The sequence below is a fragment of the Carassius carassius genome, chromosome 15 (assembly GCF_963082965.1).
Source record: "Carassius carassius chromosome 15, fCarCar2.1, whole genome shotgun sequence".
NCBI lineage: Eukaryota > Metazoa > Chordata > Actinopteri > Cypriniformes > Cyprinidae > Carassius > Carassius carassius.
The window spans coordinates 27,603,871-27,625,457 of record NC_081769.1 but is presented as its reverse complement, the minus strand read 5'-3'; positions in this window follow the sequence as shown (position 1 = coordinate 27,625,457).

Sequence of the window (21,587 nt, the reverse complement as noted above, 5' to 3'; positions counted from 1 at the left end):
TATCACTCAACTTAATGGAGACTTATTTACATAGCTGATTCATTTATCTGTGCTTAATATCTTTCTTAACTGATAAATTGTGATGTGAAACAACCAAGCTGCTAAGAAACAATGCGGCTGCAGTAATTGAAAACTTATTTTAAAAAAGTTTATTGCATGTATATATATTTTCCATTTTACTCTAACCTCAGACTGCTATTAAAACAACAACTTGTAAGCGTGGGATTTCCTAAAGAATAACAAGGAATTGAGAAACACTTCAAAGGACTGATTAGTGGTAGTTCTTGTTCTGGTATTTCATGTGGGTTTCATTTACAGATTGCTGGAATCTTTTAGATCAAGACATTTTAACAACCAAATACACAATCAGATAGGTTTAGCTGCAGGGTTCTTATCATGTAATTACATGGACAAGTGCATAAGTAATTTTACCCAGAACTACATTCAAAATTGCAAATATCTAACTGAATACTTGCCATATTTTAATAAAAGAATTATATATATATATATATATATATATATATATATATATATATATATATATATATATATATATATATATATATATATATATATATACATATTGTTCCCAAGTTCTTGAAACTGTTATCAGTATCTACATTGGTTCAAACTGGCTAGAGACCCATCAACCTCAAACTATTGTTTCAGAAAGAGAAAGATATACCACACATATAAACATAAGACATCAACAATTTAACATCTTTCAGTTTTTATTACTATTCCAAAGAATTATGCTTGTCTTTAGACTTAAAGGGATGGTTCACCCAAAAATGAAAATTTTGTTGTCATGTTGTTCCAAACCTGATTTTTTTCAGCTGTTGGACACAAGAGAAGATATTTTAAAGAAGGTGGGTAACGAAACAGTAGACGGTATTCACTGACTTTCATAGTATGAAAAAAAACCCCTACGAAAACAAAAAATTAGTGACCTATCCCTTTAAGCATCTCATCAGCATTCTACAACATATTTTTCCACTTCCTGTTTTGATGGAATCTTAAAGTGTTTCCCCAAAAGCTTCATACATCATTTACTCATGAGCACTGCCATTGTAGCTATTGAAAATAAAGCTTTATCACACTCATCTTCACACACAGCTTCTAACACCAACATTGCCATATCTTACTCCACCAGGCCCAACCATCCCATTCCTACATTCATCTAGTGAAGCTGAGTCTCATTCACAGAAAAGCAGCACAGTTATGGAGGTGACGAGTTCTCATTCAGATTCCTCCTCCACACTGCAGCCTTTGTAAGGACCAGACATGTTTCAATGGCTGACAGACATAATGCTACACAAACGCAGACTGTTACCGGTGAAATAATTCAGTTTTAGATGTGTTCTGTACTCAGTCCAAACCACTTAATAAGCCACAGATTTATAGTATTATGTGGATATCACCATTTTGGTAAATCAAGCAATAAGAGCAGACAGATCAAGAGGTCTAAGAAGGGGTCGTATATTAGGATGAGTGAATAACCTTGTCCAAACATTGTCCCAACATGCTCCTCAGTCAGTGATAGGAACTCGCTGACAATGAAATGAAGGTGCATCTCTGATCAGCATCTAAATAAACCAAACGCAGAAGGTTAACGGAACAAGTGTAACGGAGGCCAGCGAGTAGTGCTGTGCAGGTAAACCTCACTCCCTGATCCCAAGAGATGCACTAGCGACTGACGCTAGTGGCTGTAGCCAATTAGCCTCCTTGTTAGTGTGTCCGCCTCCCATGCCTGAGGCCCGGGTTTGAGCCCCGCTTGGAGCCAGTTCGAGGAGCAGTGGAGAGGACCCGGGAGAGAGGGGTTACATTGGTGCCGTGACCCGGATTGGAGTGAGGTTTAGGGGGGTGAGTGTAACGGAGCCTAGCGAGTAGTGCTGTGCAGGTAAACCTCACTCCCTGATGCCAAGAGATGCACTAGCCACTGATGTCAGGGGCTGTAGCCATTTAGCCTTCTTGTTAGTGTGTCCGCCTCCCATGCCAGAAGCCCGGGATTGAGCCCCGCTCGGAGCGAGTTCGAGGAGCAGTGGAGAGGACCTGGGAGAGAGGGGTTACACAAGTAATGGAGGTCATTAAATTGTTTTATCATAGCTGATAAATGTAGCAACCAGGAGCTCAAAAAAGTCCTAGTGAATCCAATGTTTGAAGTTTTGCCACAGTGGCTAAAGAAGGGGTAATTTAAACCAGAGCAAATGGATGATAAATCTTCAGAGAGCCTGTGCTGCAAGACTTTGATAAAGAACAGGCTTTTTAAAACAGGTGGTCTACAGATATTACTTTAAGAAAACATATGATTCTGTACAGATAATACTCTAAATATGCATAAAAACCCTAACATCTACTATTTAACACTTTTCCATTAAACAGAATAAGAAAATTTCCAGAATAATGAAAGAATAAATTCAAAGATAGTACCTAATGGTGAGATGAGGTGTTTGATTAAATTTGATTTGGCCGAAATAACTAATAATCTAGTTTGCAACTAACTATCGTGGCAAAAATATATATAGATATAGATATAGATATATATAGATTATGGATAAACTGTAAAACAACTGGAAAACAATGAGCTGAGACCTCCAACACTGATTGCAACTTAAAACAGGTGAACAAATGCTGCAGTACCTCACACACATTTGCAGGAGAAATGTGTTAAGGGTTTTCTCAGCTCCTGCTGAATGTCATAACACCTTGGAAAATATGCTTCACATATGGATTTGCGTACAGGTGCAAAGTAAGCAATGCAATATGTCCTCACTATGCCAAAAATTTGTCAAACTTTTGACATTTGAATTTGCATTTCAATAAATATTTCATTGTAAATATTTAACATTTATTCATTTTGTTGTTGTTGTTGCAATTCTGAGAATAATAATAAAAAAAACTAATTGTAAGATATAAAATATACTAGCACTTCAAATTAGTTCTATTTATATATATATATATATATTCTATATATTTGAAATATAGAAAGAACTTTTGTGTCTGCTTGTCCTGTAAGATGAAAGAACATCGTCCTCCAGCTTCTTCATGGGATGGGATTAATAACCTTGACCACATGGTTGTAGGCAACTGAAACTCATTCCATATGATTAAAGAAAATCACATGTCGCCACGTTTATATGTGGCTCTGGTGGAGATAACTCTGAAGATGCTACCATGGAAAATCTTAGTATTGGCTCATACATTTCCTGGAGCATCATGGGAGTCTTTGATTCCATGGTGTATTAGATCATGTGAGTATGTCTTTTGGACAGGAACTGCATTTATGGCCGTTTTCTCCACAGGAGGTCTGTGAAGGTATTTCCAGATTTGGTTTTGCAAAGATGATCAGTCAGTCATGGATCCATGAACTCTGGATTTCTGAGAGTAAAATTTCAAAGTGACGATTCTTGATATAAATTCATATTTCATGGGGGAATGGAGCTGGAGAGAAATGCATTTAACCAGATTCATTATCTGCTTGGAAAATGTGTTCTGCAATACAAATGAATATATATACCATGCTCTCCATGTGGACAATATTTCTTTTCTTCTCAAATCATGGTGCTCATTCAGCGTGAGTCTCATCCCTGCAAAAGAAAATAAAAAAATTTCATAAGAGGGAGTTTCATAACTCTGAGAGAAACATTTTTTCTTCCTGGCTTTCTGTCTGTCTACAAATTATGAACCTGCCGGTGAAGTATTTCCACACATCAGCATTATACTGTACATCTGATTGTAATGTTGTTCGGTGTATGTTATATGCTTTCAGCAATTTGAAGGTAACAGCATGGGAATAAAAGGTGTCATCATTTCATTGGTATTTTTAGCCAATCACCTGAGTAAATTACATTTATTAAATTACATTACATTCATGCATTTAGCAGATGCTTTTATCCAAAACGACTTACAGTGCATTAAGGCTATAAATTTTTTACCAGTATGTAAAAAATGTAAATGCCACAACTGCAGGATAATGTCATGACAATACTGATTAGCTGCTTTGATACATACTTGTATACTGTACGCTTTATACTTCCTGCCTTGTCTATGTCCTTCTTCTACATCTCTGTTATGACATTAAAATCACTAAATGGCCTAATTGCACACTCAGTCCATCAAGTCTGTGCTTATTTAATCAGCACTGTCATGCCTCTGATCCGAGGAGTTCACAAGAGCAGTGTCAGAGAGGCCTTTTGAAATGCAATCACTTGTGGAAGTGAGATTTCGAGAGTGAGTCTAAGCAAAAGCGGAAATAGTAAAGAGAGGGGGGGAGTTTGTTTGCATTCCCACTTTATGTTTATATCCGCTGTGGTATGGTGCCTGACGGCGGGGCTGACTGAAGCCGTGTGAACGGGACACACTGGAACTCCTTGCATTTACCGTGAAAAATAACTACAAGATTATGGATTAAACATGGCAGTAAATTGATTCTGACTGAAGAAAAACAAAGAGACTTTTGGAAAATTGACCAGTTGTTAAGGGAATGAAGCAGCAGTTGTGTCAAAGGATGCTGGCAACCACTGTGCAGGGTGAATGCAATTGGTGCACCAAACTTAAGTTGTTGAATCACCCATAAAAAGATGAAGATACTTTGTATGTGCATATTATATACACCCTAATATCTAACATCCAAAGCTTTTGCATTTAAAATCGATCTTAGAGCACAAAATCAGACAATTTCAAATTTTTTAAACTTATATAAGCATCTTCTCTTTAAAAAATCCCCATAAATAGATCAAAATACGTACAAACACCCTCATATTTAATATCCAAAGCTTTTCATTTGAAATGGATGTTGGTGCACTGAACCAAACTATTTCCCTTTTTTTTTTTGACATATTTTCTCTTTAAAATCATCTTCAGGGTCAAAACCATTCCCACTAATTGTAGAATCACCCATGAACATATCAGTATTGTTGTTTCTGGGAGTCAGACATGCTAGAGAAAAAAAAAGTATCCCCCCCCCCCCCCCAGATAGCCACATCTTTGCTTCTACTGACCATTTATCCATCCACTCTCACTCATTCTTTTTCTCTCCCTCCTGGCTGTGTATCTTTGGAGTGACTTACGCTCCTGTCTCACTTCATATGGTTTGTTATCTGATGACATTCCTAGGTGTCAGAGACACAGTGGATATTCCAACTAGCCTACTGTCTTATCACAACATCACAAGCTCCCACCACTGTCTTCCAGCACTGCATGACTGCAGTGTTTCATCATTTGGTGCTAGGCCTCTACCACTTTAGAAACATTAAAATACGGGCTATTTCTTGTGCATAGTCTGTCCTGATTCACTCACCCTCATGTCATTCCAATCCTATATTATTTTCTCCATTACTGGAAGCACAGAAGGAGTGCATCACTGGGTGAAACACTCCTTTAATTCTGACTAGGGAAATGCATTTACTACCCTAAAATCTTTTGCAGGGAGAAAGTATATGCAAAAAGGAAAACATGAACAGGCCTAACTGCTCAAACAAACCCAAACCAGCACAATATCTGTCAAGCCAAGGAAGTCAAAGGTCGGAGAGGTGTGTTCAGAGCAAACAGCAAATAAAATTGATTTACAGCACCTTTTCAGAGTGTACTCAACTATATAAAACTGTCCAAACTTGAGTTACCACCCCTGTGCAATGAACACCCACAAACATCAACAAATACACATTTTGTGTTTCACTGTTCTCCCTTCTATGGTCCTCCCTGAGCTCAGGAGACAAGGGAAAGTTCTTGTAAATTTTTATGAGCAGCAGGCTAGAAAACTGGCTTTCCGTTATATATATACAGTACAGACCAAAATTTTGGAAACATTACTATTTTTAATGTTTTTGAAAGAAGTTTCTTCTGCTCATCAAGCCTGCATTTATTTGATCAAAAATACAGAAAAAAACTGTAATATTGTGAAAAATTATTACAACTTAAAATAATAGTTTTCTATTTGAATATACTTTAAAAAAATAATTTATTCCTGTGATGCAAAGCTGAATTTTCAGCATCATTACTCCAGCCTTCAGTGTCACATGTAACATCCAGTCTGTTACATCATGTAACATCACATGATCATTTAGAAATCATTCTAATATTCTGATTTATTATGAGTGTTGGAAACAGTTCTGCTGTCTAATATATTTGAGGAATAAAAGGTTAAAAAGAACTGCATTTATTCAAAATAAAAAAAAATTCTAATAATATATTTTCTTTACTATCACTTTTTAGCAATTTAACATATCCTTGCTGAATAAAAGTATTGATTTTATTTAAAAAAAAAAAAAAGAGAAAAAAAGTAATTACTGACCCCAAATTACTGACCAGTAGTGTATATTGTTATTACAAAATATTTATATTTTAAAAACATAGCTTCTTCTTTTTTTTTTTTTTTTTACTTTTTATTCATCAAAGTATCCTAAAAAAGTATCACATGTTCTAAAAAAATATTAAGCAGCAGAACTGTTTCCAACTTTGATAATGAATCATCATATTAGAATGATTTCTAAAGGACCATGTGATAATGATCCTAAAAATTCAGCTTTGCATCACAGAAATAAATGATAATTTAAAGTATAATAAATGTAAAAACAATTATTTTAAATTGTAATAATATATCACAATATTACATTTTTTTCTGTATTTTTTTGATCAAACAAATGCAGGCTTGATGAGCAGAAGAAACTTCTTTTAAAAACATTAAAAATAGTAATGTTTCCAAACTTTTGGTCTGTACTGTGTATATATATATATATATATATATATATATATATATATATATATATATATATATATATATATATATATATATATATATATAATATATATATAATATATAATAAATAATGTTTTTATTCATTAACTCACCCAAATAAACGCAAATGACTTTTGTTCTACTACTGTACTGCTCACACACACACACACACACACACACACACACACACACACACACACACACACACACACACACACACACACACACACAGAGTGAAGAGGGAATAAATGCATAAACATGAAATTGAAACATTAAAAAAATGGTTCGAAAATATACTAAAATATTAAACAGTTATTGTTATATTATTTATCAATATTAGAGCCTTGGTTGAAAAAAACATTAATTAGCATTTAGTATTTTCAATTATATGAATTTACAGTAACGAAAAGTATTAGAAACGTTAAATCCCCATGCCTAACAAGCAAGTAAAAATGTTTGTGTGAATTTGGTCAGCTGTGTCATGCTCCGGAGTCTTGTGTAAGAGTGCTTCTCACTGTGCTGAGGGGGCAGTGCTCAGGGAGTGCAGAGCTTATGTTATCAGACTGATGCTGCGTCGAGACCCTCAGATAACAATGCAGCCACACTCTTCCCTCCCATCAACAAGCCCTGTCTGAATCCAATTAACCACAGGGCACCAGGGTGATGGAGCATGAAGGGTGCGAGCACACAAGCAGACATACACAAACACACATACAGAAAAACATTCAAACAAGGGATGGCCATTTATGTTATTTAGTCTACTCGAGTACTCACCGAATAAATCATTTGAGTATTCAAGTACTCTTGTTTTTTTTTTTTTTTTTTTTTGTGAGATAAATGTATAATGTATAAATCTTTGCCCTCTGCTTGACTTTGGTAAACCATGCTGTAAAAAGTTAAATAAAGAAAAAAATATTTGTATAACCTTTTTGAGTACTCTTTGTGAGTAATCGCATCTCACTATTTTAAAAATTGTGTTGTGAGAATTATTTCGCAAACACAAATCATATTTTCCAACCAAGCTAATGTGCAAATCTTTGCACTCGGCTCGACTTCGGTAAACCATGCTACAAATAAATAAATAAATAAATAACTGCCTTACCTATTCAAGTACTCTTTGTGAGTAATTGCATCTTTCCAAATATAATTATATTGTTCTGAAATTATGCACTTTTGTTTTTGGTAAACCATGATGTAATAAATAAATAAATGCCTTACCTATTCAAGTACTCTTTGCAAATAATTGCATCTTGCTTTTTTTGCGAGACTGTTTTGGAAAACACACTCTCTAACCAAGCTAATGTGCAAATCTTTGCACATTTTTATTTATTTTGGTAAACCATGTTGTAAATAATAGTCTTACCTATTCAAATATTCTTTATGCTCGTTGTTGTTGTAGTTTTTTTTTATACTTTCTAAATAGGCTAATGTGCGAATCATTGCACTCATTTTGACTTTGGTAAACCATGATGTAAAACATTCAAATATAAATAAATGAATAATCATCTTACCTCCTGAAGTTCTCTTTGTGAACAATCACAATTTTTTTATTTTTTTATTTATTTTTATTATTATTTATATTGTTGTGAGACTTTGTTCGTGGCAAACACACATCATGCTATCTACACAGGCTAATGTGCAAATCCTTGCATTCTTCTCGACTCTGGTAAACCATGCTGTAAAAAAAAAAAATCACCCACCAGTCTGGCTCTATGAGCCATGAGATCTCCCACTGACAAGAATGCATGTGCAGTGATGCATGGCGCCCTCTGTTAGCTTAACGGTTTGTTTTACTCTCAGGTTCACTGACCTCAGCCTGTGAACATATGAGTGTACAGAGCTAAGATGCCTCTCATGCCTGGAGTCCCCCCACTCTCTCTCTTTTACTGGTGTCTTAGTGTATTTCCTCATCCGACCTGTTTCCATTCTGCTAGATCTTATCTTTACAGACAATCGGACACCAGAAGTTGTGGTGTCTGGCTTGCATGTTCTTTCTATGTATGCTTCTCACAACCCAACAGACACAAAACAGAGTGATCAGCCATGGGTTTAAATCTGCACGGTTAATAAATCCTCCCTCTCTGTAATTCATTCTCTGACTTGCCACAAGGGAAGTGAAATTAAGCAGATGCAAGTAGTTTTTCATGGTTAGAGAGCTACTGATTCTGACACCACTCTGCTCTGGAGTGAATGCTTTATCTGGATGAGCCCTTGTCAGCTAAGAATGGCAAAATTCTTAAAAATACCAAACAAAAATCATCCCGTCGTTACAATTCAAGCAAATTTTATTAAACTCACCAAAGGAACTGAATTAGAACAGCATTAGAACCTTTTCTGCTTTCATCTTACATGTAGCAAAAGCTAATACAAATATTTTACTTTTTCTTGGACAGATTGATTGATTGATTGATTGATTGATTGATTGATTGGATATGTAGAATAATAATTTCATGCAAATATCATGGTATATTATTATGCCAAAAATTAAGCAAAATTAAGATGGTAAATATGTTATTTATTTATTCATCATGACACTGCAAATAAATAAATAAATAAAGTAAATAAATATTTTGTGTTGTTTCTACTGAAAATATCTGAATGTTAAAACAAAATTAAACTTGCTTAAAACACAAAATTGCCTAAGATAAGACTCAAATGGTTGGAGATAGTAATTTTTATATTTTGTTTTTTTTAAAAAATCCAATATTTCTGTTCAGCAAGGATGCATTAAATTGATCATGTGTGACTTTTACATTCTTACAAAATAATTATATTTGTCTGTACATCAAACAATCCTGTAAAGGTATCATAGTATCCACACGATTTCTGAAGGATCATGTGACACTGAAGACTGGAGTAACTTTTGATCTACTGATCGTTTAATCTTTCGATTTACTGATGCAACCTTTGGACTGTAGTGTATATAATCTTATTTGTGTGATTTGATTATATGCATATTTAAATTTGACACATCATGATCACATAAAAAATTAAGATCATCATCACTGGGATGATACTTCATGTTATAATGCATCATATCTGAATATAAGTGAGAATGTGAATAAGATTTGAGATCTGCAGCAAAGGAGAAACTGTAAATAATGGGTTAAAATTTCATTCTTTTTCTCACACAAAGCTTTCATATAGCTTCAGGTAAGTAAATAATGACAGAATTTTTCATTTTGGGGTGAACTCTCCCTTTAAGCACACACCTGCCTGTTCCAACTTTCATTAAATGGGGCTCAAAATAGAACATCTGTACTAATAAAGAGGTTTTGTGTATGGCACGGTGTGGTTCTGTACCCAAATTAAAAGAGGAGATTCCTGGAGCTCTGTCCCACTGATCCACACTTGTGTCCCCATGGGGGAAAGGTGATCCCGGAGATTAGGCTGGTGTTGGTTCAGGCTGGTCCGGGAGAGACAGACAGGGGCTGTCACCCTGCCAGAGCCTCGAGTCATTCAGAGGTGAATGCTGCTGGAAAAGAGGATGAGGAGGAGAAGAGGACAGACACAAGAGAAGGTGAGGGTCATAGAGGTCACAGCAGGGAATTATGGGTGATGAGTAACAGAGAGACCAGATTAATGTGGTCATTAATTCCAGATGGAAATAGGATAGGATGATGAGAGTGACTGTGAGGAGAAAGAATAAAATGTTAGCACTTTGCACAGTTTGTTAGAATAAGTGGGTGACACATTACCCCACTCCACCTCTAAATAACATGCATGCATACATATCTGAAGATATAGCTCATGATTAGCTTTTATAACACTCTAACTTGTATATTTAAAACATGTTTACATTTTTCAAACAGTGTCAAATTGTAAATTTGCAAAAAAATAAAATAAATAAATAAATGAAAAATACATAGGCACAATTTGTATACACTTCTAATATCAAGCAAATATAAAAATATCAAAAGGTTTTAAAATAATTTAAAACAAATTGATTCAGTGTCTCCAAACCTTTGACTGGTAGTGTAAATATAGATCAATATTTGATGATGTTGGCTCTTTGTCAGGTGCATGGCCTATTCTGTTTCAGAAAAGGGCCCCGGTGACCCTACCAGAGGGGGACAGAAGCCATCAGCACTTCTCTGCACTAACAAAGAGCTCCCTTTGCCAAGCCAAATAGGTGTGTGTGGTTGATGTGGTATTACCTCATGCAGAGTCACTTATCTGTCTTCTGCATGATGACCTTGCGCTGACCTACAGAGGTATCTTTTTCACCTGTCTGCACACAAACCGTTGCCATTGGCTATAGTTGCTTTGATTCACACTGGCTCCTCTGGTCCGGCTGTAGAGCATCCTACAAGAGAACCGTTAGTACAACAATATTTAGAGAAAGACCTGTTTAAAATAACAATGCTGGAAAATGTTCTTGACCCTCCGACTCCCTCCTGTGGCCATGTCAGGGTGAGAGATGATTGCCTCATCAGAAAACCATTTTTTCCCCCCAAATACTTTTAGAAGTTTAACATTTAAATTTAGGTTACACTTTTAAGGTGTCCTTGTTACAGTGTAAATGTACATTTAAGTACTGAGAAATATTAGTTAACTACGTGTACTTAACAGGTTTAGGTTTTGGCTTAGTCTTGCATGTAATTTAATATCATAAGTTATTGTTATTATAATAGTAAGCACATGAAACATATGTAACAAGGCCACCTTAAAATAAAGTGTAACCAGAATTTATTCATGTTTCTTAAGAACACATAGGGCAAATAAGAAAAAGAAAATATGGATATGGCTTCATTTTGCTTATTATTAAAGTTTATTATACACACATATTATAATTTTTTTTTATTCCATTAAATTTATCTCAGGTCATCAAATCATAATACTTTTTCCAAGTAGCCAGACTTACAGTTGTCACCTGGTAATTTATTTATTGTTTTTTCCTGCTGTTTGTGGCCATAACAAACCTACGTATTGTGAAAAAAATGGCATTGAAACAATTTCACTAAGAAATTGCTAGTAATAATTTATTTACAAAGAAATAGAAAGTAATACATCGACAGAAACATGAAATTTAGCTTTTTAATATATGTCAATGTCAATGTCAATGTCAATGTCACCTTTATTTATATAGCGCTTTAAACAAAATACATTGCGTCAAAGCAACTGAACAACATTCATTAGGAAAACAGTGTCAATAATGCAAAAATGATAGTTAAAGGCAGTTCATCATTGGATTCAGTGATGTCATCTCTGTTCAGTTAAATAGTGTCTGTGCATTTATTTGCAATCAAGTCAACGATATTGCTGTAGATGAAGTGTCCCCAACTAAGCAAGCCAGAGGCGACAGCGGCAAGGAACCGAAACTCCATCGGTGACAGAATGGAGAAAAAAAACCTTGGGAGAAACCAGGCTCAGTTGGGGGGCCAGTTCTCCTCTGACCAGACGAAACCAGTAGTTCAATTCCAGACTGCAGCAAAGTCAGATTGTGCAGAAGAATCATCTGTTTCCTGTGGTCTTGTCCTGGTGCTCCTCTGAGACAAGGTCTTTACAGGGGATCTGTATCTGGGGCTCTAGTTGTCCTGGTCTCCACTGTCTTTCAGGGATGTAGAGGTCCTTTCTAGGTGCTGATCCACCATCTGGTCTGGATACGTACTGGATTCGGGTGACTGCAGTGACCCTCTGATCTGGACACAGACTGGATCCGGTGGCCACGGTGACCTCGGAACAAAAGAGAAACAGACAAATATTAGCGTAGATGCCATTCTTCTAATGATGTAGCAAGTACATAGGGTGTTATGGGAAGTGTTTCCGGTTCCGGTTTACCTAATTAATGCAGCCTAAAAATCCTTTAATGGATTTGGATAATAAAAGCATATTAGTATGTTATGTGTATGCCAGGTTAAAGAGATGTGTCTTTAATCTAGATTTAAACTGCAAGAGTGTGTCTGCCTCCCGAACAATGTTAGGTAGGTTATTCCAGAGTTTGGGCGCCAAATAGGAAAAGGATCTGGCGCCCGCAGTTGATTTTGATATTCTAGGTATTATCAAATTGCCTGAGTTTTGAGAACGTAGCGGACGTAAAGGATTAAAATGTAAAAGGAGCTCATTCAAATACTGAGGTGCTAAACCATTCAGGGCTTTATAAGTAATAAGCAATATTTTTAAATCTATGCGATGCTTGATAGGGAGCCAGTGCAGTGTTGACAGGACCGGGCTAATATGGTCATACTTCCTGGTTCTAGTAAGAACTCTTGCTGCTGCATTTTGGACTAGCTGTAGTTTGTTTACTAAGCGTGCAGAACAACCACCCAATAAAGCATTACAATAATCTAACCTTGAGGTCATAAATGCATGGATTAACATTTCTGCATTTGACATTGAGAGCATAGGCCGTAATTTAGATATATTTTTGAGATGGAAAAATGCAGTTTTACAAATGCTAGAAACGTGGCTTTCTAAGGAAAGATTGCGATCAAATAGCACACCTAGGTTCCTAACTGATGACGAAGAATTGACAGAGCAACCATCAAGTCTAAGACAGTGTTCTAGGTTATTACAAGCAGAGTTTTTAGGTCCTATAATTAACACCTCTGTTTTTTCAGAATTTAGCAGTAAGAAATTACTCGTCATCCAGTTTTTTATATCGACTGTGCAATCCATTAGTTTTTCAAATTGGTGTGTTTCACCGGGCTGCGAAGAAATATAGAGCTGAGTATCATCAGCATAACAGTGAAAGCTAACACCATGTTTCCTGATGATATCTCCCAAGGGTAACATATAAAGCATGAAGAGTAGCGGCCCTAGTACTGAGCCTTGAGGTACTCCATACTGCACTTGTGATCGATAGGATACATCTTCATTCACTGCTACGAACTGATGGCGGTCATATAAGTACGATTTAAACCATGCTAATGCACTTCCACTGATGCCAACAAAGTGTTCAAGTCTATGCAAAAGAATGTTGTGGTCAATTGTGTCAAACGCAGCACTAAGATCCAATAAAACTAATAGAGAGATACACCCACGATCAGATGATAAGAGCAGATAATTTGTAACTCTAAGGAAAGCAGTCTCAGTACTATGATACGGTCTAAATCCTGACTGGAAATCCTCACATATACCATTTTTCTCTAAGAAGGAATATAATTGTGTGGATACCACCTTTTCTAGTATCTTGGACAGAAAAGGGAGATTCGAGATTGGTCTATAATTAACTAGTTCTTTGGGGTCAAGTTGTGGTTTTTTGATGAGAGGCTTAATAACAGCCAGTTTGAAGGTTTTGGGGACATATCCTAATGACAATGAGGAATTAATAATAGTCAGAAGAGGATCTATGACTTCTGGAAGCACCTCTTTTAGGAGCTTAGATGGTATAGGGTCTAACATACATGTTGTTGGTTTAGATGATTTAACAAGTTTATACAATTCTTCCTCTCCTATGGTAGAGAATGAGTGGAACTGTTCCTCAGGGGGTCTATAGTGCACTGTCTGATGTGATACTGTAGCTGACGGCTGAATGGTTGCAATTTAATCTATATATATACATTATATATATATATATATATATATATACACTACAATTTTGAATTGTAAATGTTGAATTATGATTATTTTATTTCTTAATTTGATTATTTATTTATTATTATTATTATTATTATTATTTTACATGGCTCTAAATTATAACACTAGAGGTGCAGAAATGAAACAATTAAGCTTCAATTTAAATCTTTACAAATTTTGTGCTCAGATAACAGTGAATTCTGCAGAGGAAGAATAGCAAAGAATAGCAAACTCATTTGCAACAGCTGCAAGTCTATACCTACAGCAAGTCTTGGGAAACAACAGTATTTCACAGAAAAAAGGCCACAGGTCACAGTTGCAGTGGTACGTTGTGAGAAACCATCCTGGAAAGAGAATCTGGCTGGAGAATTGGTCAGCGCAGGAGGTCGCCCTCAAGGTTCACTGACATACAGAGGCTGAGCGATTGATGCTGATCGGGCCGTGGAGCAGGTTGACACCGCTCTCATCCCGAACAAGAGCTGCTGTTACCAGAATGCTGAGAAACACACGGCCACAAAGACTCGGGGAGTAGTTTGACTAGTGCACTCAAAACAAGAAAGAAAGAAAAAGGGCCCATAAATGTCTGTGGATCCTCTGATGGAGATGTCCTAGGCATGCTTGGATCTTCAAAGGGTGCAGGTGAGAGAGTCATTGTGCTCCCTGACGTCTCACATTACCCTTTTAGCTCCCAGAGGGGGGCGGAACATCAAAGAGGAGGCTTAAAAAGCCTGTCATTGCTCACCTCTACATACCTGCAGTCCGTGGTCTCGCTCCCGTCCGCTTGGGCCAACAGCTGCAACTCAAAGGAAGAGCTCTTAATTGTACTCTGTCAAATCAAACAATGGGGCTCTTCCACAGGGCTCACCCCTCAGCTGAGTGACTGGCATGTATAAGGATATGATGGGATCATTTCATTTGGCTGTGACAAATGAATACAGATGCTTCGAAAACAAGTGCAGAGAAGTGGAGCTCATTCAGAGCAGTAATGCGTCTTCATGGCACGCAAACAACTTAGCATTTAGCATAAGAGCACCACATATAGCAATAAATTTGCAATACACTAGTGGTCAAAAGGTTTAAATAAATAATATATTTTAATAATAAAAAAGTATATATAAAATATTATAGTAATTTAATAATATTTTTACAGTTTAAAAAATGATTTCTATTTTAATATACAGTATTTCAAAATGTAATTTATTCCTGCAGTTGAAAAGCTGAATATTCAGGATTTGGTGTCACATGGTCCTTCAGAAATCATTTCTAAAGGTTCTCAGATATTATCAATTATTATTTATGCTTATTAATAATGGTACTTATGATTATTAATATTTTTGGGAAACTTAAAAAATGAAAATATTTGAAATAGAAATATCTGTATAAATATTTTTATATAATTTAATAACATTTCCAATTAATTTAATGCGTCCTTACTATAAAAAACAAACAAACAAACAAAAAATTGCAGAAAGATTACACTCACAATTTTTTTTTAAATAAATTAAAATACTGCAAATAACCAAGTGGTCAATGCAAATTCTTCTACTTTCTTGATGTCAAAATGTAATCAGACGTGCATTGAATAACATGATTAAATGAGCAAAATCAATATTCTTTTAATATTTGCAAATTGGAAATATGGCTTTGAAATTTGAAATTTATGGTGTTTACATTGCACATTGGCTGCTTATTAAAGCAACTGTAAGTAGTTTTGTGTATTTTGCTACTTTGGAGCAATCTGCACTTTTTGCAGAAATGTCATACCTGCTCACTAAACTACCAGATCAGATGTTTGGGGGGTAACGTGGGCCCAGACTTCAAAATGTGAAATAAGGCTCTGCTTACTGTAGTTACAAAATTTAAGTCTACAACTGCAATGGTCTTGTGCAGCACCAAGATTCCTGTGAAGCCTATTTCTGTTGTGTCTAACTTAATTTCTTCAGAAACTAAATCTCAATGAAAACCCAGTGAAACCCTCAATTGCTTTCATATTGAACAGACATTGTGGTTAAAAATGTCAGATTTCATACCTTTGACGTTTTATGGACTAAAGTATAATGTCCAAAAGAATAATTGGCACTTTTCTTTATACTCAGGCCAGTAAGCCAGAGCTCGTCCAGCACTCTGAAGTTCAGACCAGAGCTCAAAGATCTCAGCTAACAAGCAGAACATCTGTCAATGCACATTTGGAGCTGGAAAAAAGACTAGAGTTAAAGGTGAAATAATGCTTGGAGATGAGTTTCAGTTTAGTGCAGGTGATTAAAGTTTTCAATTATGATTCAATGACATTGAAAAACAATCATATTTTTGCAAGCATTAATAGTCTCATGCTTACACGTCATCTGAAGTAGGTGCTGAAAATAATGCAGAGTTTCTGCCATGTTTTTAAACTCCTGACATCATTGAGCATTCAACACCCTGCATGCGTTTGATCCTTAGATAGTGTGTGACCGCATTCTTGACCTGTTCAGTATAATGCATGATGTACAGGGATTTCAACACCCCCAAACATACTGTACAGTGCACTGTTTGCAGATTTAGTCATGTGTTCCAGCATTACGTAGTGCTGCTGGGTATTTAAAATTCTGCTGCATTCAAGGTTAATTAATTTGTTTATATTTCAGTCTTGTTAACGGCATCAAGTGAAGGGTATGTTAGCAACCAGACGCAGCACCTGCTTCTTATTACAGGGTAATACAAATTTCATGTCCATATCAGTCACACTGTTATTCCTTGGACATTAAGTATTGCTGATAACTTTTGGACACACCAACTTATATAAATTACAAAAAGAATATACTTACTAGAGCTGGGAATGTTTGGTTCTGTTAATGGCTCTCGAATGTGCATTCTTCTTCAAGAATACCAAATGAAAACACTGACAGAATTTCTGGAACAAAATTATTCAATATGCGCAATTTGCAAGTGAATCTACTGCACAACCAGTACAGTCTAAAAAAAGGAATGACTCTTTTGAACCGATTCTTTTAAGTGAATCAAAAGCATACTGCGTAACCAGTGTAGTCAGTTTCTAATGAATACTAATAAAATATTATTTTTGGTGAATCAAACACATACAGCTTGTAACTAAATGTGAGACTCTAATATATATATTCTATCATTGGCATTACTTGGTTTGGGAACACGAGAACACTGAATTTAAAACACTCTATTAAACACTGGCTATTAAACACTGACTCTTATGAACCAATTCTTTTAAGTGAATCAAAAACATACTATGCAACCAAATGAGGCTGCATCCGAAAAATTGCTGCCTCACTGCCATATGAGGCAATGACTTTGCACGCAGTGTTTTTGCATGAAGGCACCTCATGAAAATGATTTTGGATAGACTTGGGGCAGCGTAACAGTTTAATGATCTACAACGAAATAAAACAAATATTGAATTAATATAATACTGATTTCTCGCTAGAACTAACATCAAAAGTTTAAATTTATACACAAACTGACCACCAACACAAGTTTCAGATGCCATCTTTTTTTTAGCTCAACCATCATGAAATGTAAAGCACAGGATTGTGGTACATCAAAGGCAGTGAAGGATTCATCTATGCTGCCTTTAACATTCGATCAGAAGAAGGTACCTCCGGAGACAGGAAGTAAAGCAGAATTTGGATTCGGACATGCCTTTATGCCTATATGCCTTGGAATGCTGCCTCTGAAGGAAGCATTTTAGAGTTTCCGGATGCAGCAGTAGTCAGATTTCCAAATGAATTAGTCTAATGAATCAGAACATTTTAGTGAATCAAACACATACAGAGTGTAAAATATTACTGATAAATCCTATGTGTCAAAGAGATTGATGTATAATGACCCCATAATCGTTTTCTCTGATAATATTTCAGAGATCAAGTCATGTGTTTTCTATCAGCTGTTTAGAATCAGAACTTGCGATGTCAGATTGGCGAATGAATCACTCTTTTGATCTAATCAGTCGAGCGGGTTTGTAAAAAGGTCTGAAATGGTTCACAATCCATGTTTGATTAATTAGATTAATGTCATTCACACCGCATTACTTACAGGATATTTCACAAGACAGCAGAACAAGGTATTTCTACTGTCTGTCAACCACAAAACAGCTCTTTTTGCATGTACAGCTTGTAAACAGCTCAGTGTGAAAGCCAGGTAAACACGATTTGTATCCATTATCCTATCAAAATATGGACACACTTTTTTGAAGGCCTGTGCCTAAGTGCTGATGAAAGGCTAGAAATGCCCCCTGACTTTAATGGAAAAAGTAACATATTACTGTAGATACAAATGAACAATGTAATGTTATTAGATACTTTAAATTCAATATCAATAATGAAGTAATGTGTTAATCTTTAAAGTGACGCTCCTCACTGCAGTATAGTCCGGTGTGGGGAACAGCAGGCTGTAACCTGTTGTGTAAATAATCAGCACTGTTCCAAGTGTGGCGGGCAAAGCTCTAGATCTTTACAGCTGCATCTGGGGAAGTATGATGAGGTGCTAAGTGTGTCATAAAGGCAGATCAACACTCTCTAAATCAGGTGAGGGCTTTCATTCTTATGCTTTCAAAAACCTTGAGCTAACTGCAGCTTATATAATTACACCACGTGCACTGATGTTTAATTGCATCGTCAGAGGTGCTGATTAAAATGATTTGCCATTATTCGCTTGGTGAATTTCTTCTTTCTTCATAAGCCAAGGAAACTGTTGAAAGAGCAAGCTACTGCAATTAACAGGTACGACTAAAGGTTTTAGTGCTCCTAGAAATGCTGTCACAACTACTGATTGTTTTCCACCCTTGACTGGTGGAAATTTGAGAAAATTAAAATGAATGTATAATGTAAAAAAATATTATTTTATGAAGTTGTGAATAATCATAATAATAAAAAAAATATTACTGGAGTAAATACATTTGGCATGCATAATAGAATGCATTATTTGCTTATATGTGACCTGAAAGCAGAATACCACAAAACCAGAAAGCAGAATAAATAAGCTTTCCACTGATGTATGGTTTGTAGGGATAGGACAATATTTGGTCGAGATACAACTATTTGAAAATCTGGAATCTAAGGGTTAAAATAAATAAATAATTACTGAGAAAATCGCCTTTAAAGTTGTCCAAATTAAGTCCATAGCAATGCATATTACTAATAAAAAGTTATGTTTTGATATATTTACAGTAGGAAATTTACAAAATATCTTCATGGAACACAATCTTTACTTAATATCCTAATGATTTTTTGGCATAAAAGAAAAATCGACAATTTTGACCCATATAATATATTTTCTTTGGTACTGCTACAAATATCCCCATGCTCCTTATACAAATGGTTTTGTGGTCCAGGGTCACATATTGGTTCTTTGTAACTATTTGTGAAATTTGTTAGCAATATGAGTCAATTAGGTTTTTTTTTCAGTGTATATTTTCTCTTTGTTTACCCACATGCCAAAAAAAAAATTAAATAAATTAAAAAAAAAAACTAAAAATGCTATATATTATGTTATACTTTCATACCTGAAGGTTATATGAAGAAGGGGGATCAACTAATAAATACTCTTGACTTCTCTTTAAATTCTTCCTTCAAAAATTCTGTAAAAGAACAATTTACACAACTTTACAGTTAAAATAATATAAAGTTTAACAATGAGAAATGAGAAACCTCACATTTCAGACTTTAGACAATTTAAGAAAAGAGATTAGTCAAAATCATAAATGATTATAGATTTAGTATAGGCTATAATAGGGCTGGATGAAAATGCAAATTCATGTATAAATTGCCATATGGCAAATGCTGCATAACAGTTCTTCACAAATGTGTTTTGGGTGAAAAGTTCCTGTAAACGTATTCACCAAACCTGTAATAATCCACCTTCTGTTCATTGTAATCCTACAAGGTGGAATTTTGAAAGCATTTAAGACCTGAGGATTTAGTACTAAGGGTGTAAAAATCCCTATTAAATAATTGTTTAGAAAATGGAAAATTGGACCTGTCGGAGCTTTTCCCCACAGATGAGGAAATAAAGTGTGTTACAGGAAGCCAAATTCAATAAAGCCAAGGTTCAATAACTTTCAAAAGGAAACAGAATGGAAAAGCCTATGATGTTGTCCCCTGATGGCATAACTCTGCATGAGTGTGAACAGCACACCCAGAGAAATTAGGTTCGTCTTTCCATCACTATGGTGCTAGCAACCAAGAAACATACACCTTGCCAAGTTAAGCCACATGCTATACTTTTATTGCATTTTTATTTCATTTTTTAAATGTTCCTGATTCATTTATTTTCCTCCTGTTTTCCTGGAGACAATTTAAATATGACTTCTGGCATGTTTCAGCCTACCTTTGAAAGTCTGGCTTGGATTTTCACTAGTCTCAGACTTCTGAAGCCCGTTGTGTATATACAAGTCTCTCTTCCTGTGGATATGACACATGGAAAAACTTAAGATTACATGCACATTGATTAATGGTTTCTTGATGGTCTAAAGGCTGTATCATGTATATTTCTATGACCATAATCAAAATAAACTTTCTCAGGCCTACAAACATCATGGTCTAGAAATATTGGTAACAAACATGGAGATCGCACATCAAACCTTTAACTTCATTCTGCCCGCATTAACAAACCCCTCAATAGAGAACTTATTGTGCTATTTATTGTATCATAAAAAACTGAATGCTATCACACATTCATTCATGCAACCAGTTCCATATCTGGCATTAACCTGCATGCAAAAACCACTAATCATTTCCAAATCAAATAACCCCCATGAGAGAAACTGATCTGAGTGTAATTTTGTTGGATTCTTGAGCTTCAGTGACCAAGCTGTACTGTTCTGCGGTTCATTTGCTGCTGTAGAGCAGGAATAATAATAATAATAAAAAAGCCTCATGGCAACATAGTTTAGCTACAGTCAAACTAAAAACAAGCACAATTAAAATACGCATTTGTCAACCTTTACAATTGCATTCATCAAAAGAAGGCTGGTAATCTCCAAATAAATATGATTTACAAAGAACATTTTAAAATGCAGGGTACATCCATCTTACTTTCTGCCTCAGACACAAAATCAATATTAAAATCACTATATATTACTTAAAGGAATAGTTCACCCAAAAATGAAACTTTTGTGATTTTCTCATCCTGGCGTCACTCCAAATTTGTTTCTCTATGTTGAACACAAAAGAAGATATTTTGAAGGACCAAACAGTTGTTGGTCCCCACTGACTTCCATGGTGAAATAAATACAATGGAAGTCAATGTTTGACTCAGGATTTAACTGTTTGATTAGCAGCATTCTTCAGGAAACTCATCTTCTACGATCAACATAAGAAAGAAACTT